Raw genomic sequence first — 5,650 nt, forward strand, 5'->3', positions numbered from 1 at the left:
ATTAGACAACAACAAGGCTAGAGGTTGAGGGTAATTGAGTCTATTCGCTCTATCCTATTTTGGTAATTAGGAGTTCATTGGGGGGCAATTGAGAACGTTGCCTTGCCTTACACGTGGTTCACATGCGTCCAATTTCCCCTCCACTTTACTCCTCCTCCCCCACTGAAGTACGCACCAACGCCATTCTTCTTCCTCTTTATGTCTCTCTCTCTCTCTCTCTCTCTCTCTCTCTCTCTCTCTCTCTCAACACCATCAATCAAACGACTAAGAATCTCACCGGCACATCTCACCAAAACCCTTCATCTCCAAGCGCCATGAACGGCCTCCTAGCCGGAGAAGAAGACTAACCCACTACCATGGCCGCTTTCAAGCCATGGAGTAAAGTGCAGATGCATGTGCAGGACCTCGATCATGACGCAAAACGATTGGAAATCCGGACGCAATTAGGTCTTCATCATCTGGTTAATTTTTCTATATCCGTTTGATAAATCTCATATGCCCCTTATTTTGCTTTACATTTGATAGATCTCCAATATACCCCTTGTTTGCCCGATTTGCATGTCTTTGTTAGTGTAAATTTTTCTGGATTTGATGTGTATGTCTGTGATTTCCACTGGAAGTTGTCTTTGAATAAAGTTTGTATTTTTTCTGCTTGTTTGCCCGTGTGAACTGGTGTGTTACAGAAGTGCTCGATTAGGGTTTCGTACCTGTTGATTAGGGCTTCCAAGCCTTAGTGCTCAATTGGGTTGGCTATTTTGATAGGAAATGGAGAAGAACAAAACCCTAACTTTTGAAGACTCGCGTTGAATGTCAAGGCCAAGATTTCGGTATTTTTTCTCTCCCCCATTCGTAGAGGTCTCCCTTTTCGGCAACTCATGCCAATATAACTTTTCTTTTGCTGCATGTGAGTTTTAGGTGATAAGGGGGAAAATAAATGATAGGATGAAGATACTCCAAGCTTTTGTTCCTGGATGTGAGATTGAAGCAAATAGTAGAAATCACAACTTCAGCAAAGAACTCGTAATATTTTCTGAATGTATTTTGCTGATTAAATCTTCAAATGCAAATCTTTTGGATTTTGAAATGCGTTCTTACTTGTCATTTTACCGACAAGATAAAAAGCTTTACTTGTTTTGTTACTCTACATTTGTGGACATATGATTCAATGCATGAATGAAAAAGTTTATTCCCAAATCACTGACTATAGAAAGGATAGAATCAACTCTTAGGTCTTGTGCATTCTCTATTTTATCTTGGATTTGTAACTTTCTTTTGGGGAACTAAATTCACTACCAATTCCAATTTCTTTCTTTCTTTCTTTTTCCTCTTTTGTTCAATCTAATTATAGAAAAAGAATGATTGAGTTTGGTCACATTATTTAATGTTGGAGGTAGTTTGCCAAATCAAAGTAGTTAGCCTTCTATCAATAAAATGTTATTTTGCTTATAGTCTCTGTTACTATAAAACCCTTAAAATATATTCTATATATTAGAGGAATCAAATTATTTGAACTGGAAGTCTTTTATTGAGATAAAGATAAATTCCAAAACTAGTAGTATATGTGCATGTGTGAAGCAACGTGTAGGCTGGGCATGGAGCTAATAAAAAGATTTAAAATCTGTCCATTTCATGGCTTGTACACGTGGTCTTAATAGGTTATGACTTGTACACTTGGATTTGGTTTAAATAGACAAGCAAGACTTCCATTCTGCAGAAAGCTTTAGAGAAAGGAAACATAAGGGAGGCAGTACGTGGGTTTAGAGAACAAGTTCAAGGCTGTGGCCTTTGTTGAAAATCCTAAGATGAAATGATATCCGATTGAGGCGAGATTTAAATATGTGGTTAAGGATGAGTGTGAGATACATGTTTCTTGTACAACATTAATGTTGGGTTCTTGTTAGTTGTGTTATATACGGTGACTGTATGTCGTGAAACTGTTTGGTATGTGATGGGGCGACTAGGCTAATAAGCTATGCCAAAAGATAAGTTGGCCAATGGGCTGTGGTGAGGCTAGTGAGGTGGTACATCACCCATCATATACTGAGGAGGACCGGATATATGGTTCCATTTATGTGGAATGTGTTATATTCGTGGTTGGTGTTATATGCGAAAAAATATGAAAAGTTAAAGTGTAAAGTCATATAATTAGGTTTTGTCGTGGGTTTTTTTTTTTTTTTTGAAAAAACAAAATGAAGGCTTGCTTCAACTCTCACGTGGTATGCAAATGGAAGGCATTACGTATTAATTTTTCTTGATCCGAACCGACCATTCTTTAAATTGTAATTTTTACAATATTTGTAAAAAGCTTCTTCTTTTTTCGTACGATGTTAGTCTATAGGAAAACTGTGTTTGAAGGAGTCACGTAAAATTTAATATCCAAATAGGTCACCTTCCTTTTTCAATTAGTGGAAAAAATTACAAATTTTGTGGCAATTTATGGTCCAAATGGGTCACATTCCTCTCCAATTTGTAGGGGGGAAAAAATTACGACGGGAATTTATGCAAAAAGGAGGGAGAGATAGAGGGTGATTCAAAAAAAGAAAACACAAAAAGGTACCGAAAGAAAGTAGATGGGCATTTGTCAACCCAAAAGGCATTACTAAGAACTCATAGTGCCCTTCATGTATCCTAAATGCCTGTTTTAGGAATATCTGAAAGAAAGACTTTGATTTGGTGATAACCTACTCTGAGATCCAATTTAAAAAATATTTTACACCATGCAATTCATCCAACAACTCAACTATAGCTGGTATTGAAAATTTATCCTTCACAGTGACATTATTCAATGCTCTATAATCTACATACATTCTCCAGGTACCATATTTCTTTTTAACTAGCAAAATAGGAGAAGAATAGGTACTCACACTAGCTTTTATAATTCCATAATTTAACTTCTCTCCACCCCTGGCTTCAGCGGTATGTGATGATCATGAGTTCTTGAAGGTGGCATGCCTTTGGGTTCTTGGAATACCTCCTCAAACTTGGCCAATAATGTCTCTACCTCGGTGTTTGTTGGTATTGAAGGGGCTCGAACTCCCGTACGGCTCCCTAAAGCACCTATCATTGGCAAACTCCTTGGCCAGTCAGACAACTAAGAATTCTGTGTAAACCATCATTTTATTTAAAGCTTCTTGAGTACTAAAAGAAAAATAAAAAATAAAAAAATTGGTATTTTTGAAATGAGGGCGTGCCCCCCCCCCCCCCCCCCCCCCCCCCCCCCATGCAGCTAGTTTCACCCCTGCCTCGAACTCCTCACTATTTTACTCTTCAGTATTTGTAATAGAATACACAAATGCACACTCACAACTGAGCACCTTCTTTCCTTTTATAGTCGTACACCTCATTAATGAATGGTTCAAAATATTTTTATCAAGTGGTCCACATTCTCTTTCTAGAATCTTCCTACAAAATATATTTCATTTTTCACATATTCACGATATTTCAGAATTCTCTACAATACTAGCCTAGCATATACAATCTTGGAGAATATTTCAAAAATTTCGAAACTCTCTAACTTCCTTCTAGAACCTTCCAGAAGGATACAAAACACCCTCCAATATTTTAGACCGTTAGTTTTCTTTCTTCTTGAGAGTTCTTCACCATTCTATAAGACTTTGTAACACTCTTAAACATCCCTAATTTTTCTAGGATTCTCTAATCTATTATGGATGATTATTCTAGATCGAGGGAGAGTTAGAGGTGTTGACTCTCAACAAGAGGTACATATTTCAACGAATGTACTAAAACAAATCTCAAATATTTACGATCAACATATGCAATTAGAAAAGTGCAGACATACAATTGTAGATGCATACAATATTGTACCCCATAGCTATTTCAAAAAAATAAGATAGTAAACATAACATTGATCTTTTTATAAACGCATACAATCTTAATAGGACACTTATGAAACTTTTGAAAAAGAATTTGAATAGACAAGTTTTAGATTTTTTTTTTTAAAACGTTGAGCGAACGAACTAATATAATTTTAACATTAATTCTAAGATAAGAACTGATAATTCTAGAGGAATTTGAAGCTTGGGTAGGGCAATTGCTTGGTCTCATCCACCGTTTGGTCCGTCATTGCTCCTAAGATGTAGTCCGTGCGTCGTGAATGATCGAGGGAGCCTATTAGCAGTGTAAAACGTTAGCCCAGCTAAAATTTGCTTTTGATCCAGGTATCCTTTGACCAATTGATCCAAGCACATCTACAAAAGAGCCGAAAATGAAGAGTTGGGTGGGACCAGAAACTTTGTTTCTAACGATTTAAAACTGCACGTGTTATGATATACTTTTTTTTTTATCAGCAAAGAAAAGATTTTCATATTATTAAAAAATAATACAAAAGAGAAAATTTGTAGTGATACAGTAGGGTGCGTCATGCACAATAGTAGTACCTCATCTATCACTATACTTTAACTCTCTCTTTTTTTAAACATAAAAAAATTAGGAGTGAGCAAAAAATCCGTCAAACAGCGAATCCAGTCCAAACCGAAAGATTTGGTTTGATTTTTTAGTAGTATGGTTTGATCATGGTTTAAAAAATTAGAAACCGTGTTATATGGTTTGGTTTGTGGATATACGTTCACGGTTATGGTTTCAAACCGATCCGAACCATATAATACATACATACATAGTTTCCGATCCGAACCGTATATCGGGACGGTTCAAGGGACACCCAAAAAAACACCTAAAAAAACACCCCAAATCTAAATCTCATAATTTCTGATCAAATTTTTATGATCCGCGAACCGTTCAATGTGTGCAGAATGTGATTTTAAGGGTGCTCTCGAGAAATTAGCAAAAAAAATGACCGGAAAATGCTTGATTTGAGCAATTTTTATTTGAACCGTTCAATAAAAAACTGTTCGGATCAATCCCTTCCCGGTCATTTTTTTTGCTGATTTCTCACGGGTACCCTTAAAATCACGTTCTGATCACATTGGGCGGCTCGGATCATCAAAATTTGATCGGGAACTATGAGGTGTTTTTTTAGGTATTTTTTTGGGTGTCTTCGGAACCGCCCCGTATATATATATATATATATATATATATATAATTTAATTATGATTCACCAAATAAATATGAGAGCCTTAGTTAACTACTTTCCTAATTTTATTGATCCTATTAAATCCACCGCAATATTTATTTTTTCTTTCCTACCAAGATAATTTAGACTAAACTTCTATATATCAAGGGAAATGATATTGGCACTCTAAAAATTGATGCAGGCACTCCAAAATCAGTGTAACTCCAAAGCCACTTTCTTTTATTTTTTGGAGTGCCTGCATTAATTTTTGGAGTGTCAATATCATTTTTCTATATCAAACTCAATCCTAATTTCCTATGATTATTAATTTATTATACACAAAAAACATCATCAGATCAGTCAACTTCCATGGCCCAATTCCAAAATTTTTATACATGAAAACCAATTCGTATTCCTATGATTTCTTCACTACCGAGACTAATTACCCTAAATTTCTATACATGCAAACTGTGGTTTAAAACCGAAACCGAACCGTATTTTAATGGTTTGGATTGATTTGGTTCTCCAAATTCATAATCCATAGGTATTGGTTTGGTTCTTTGTTTACTATAAAATCAAACCAATTCACACCATGCTCACCCCTAAAAAAAACCCCAATAT

The 5,650-nt window shown here is 35.8% G+C and overlaps 1 long non-coding RNA gene across 1 annotated transcript; it reads left to right on the top strand.

Moving 5' to 3' along the window:
* Positions 1-209: 209 nt before the first annotated feature.
* LOC131326603 (uncharacterized) lies at positions 210-1,453 on the top strand. The gene is made up of 3 exons (XR_009200061.1): positions 210-447; positions 763-827; positions 916-1,453. It is a non-coding gene; the product is annotated as an uncharacterized LOC131326603 (long non-coding RNA).
* Positions 1,454-5,650: the final 4,197 nt, after the last annotated feature.

This window comes from Rhododendron vialii, chromosome 5a (genome assembly GCF_030253575.1).
Source record: "Rhododendron vialii isolate Sample 1 chromosome 5a, ASM3025357v1".
NCBI lineage: Eukaryota > Viridiplantae > Streptophyta > Magnoliopsida > Ericales > Ericaceae > Rhododendron > Rhododendron vialii.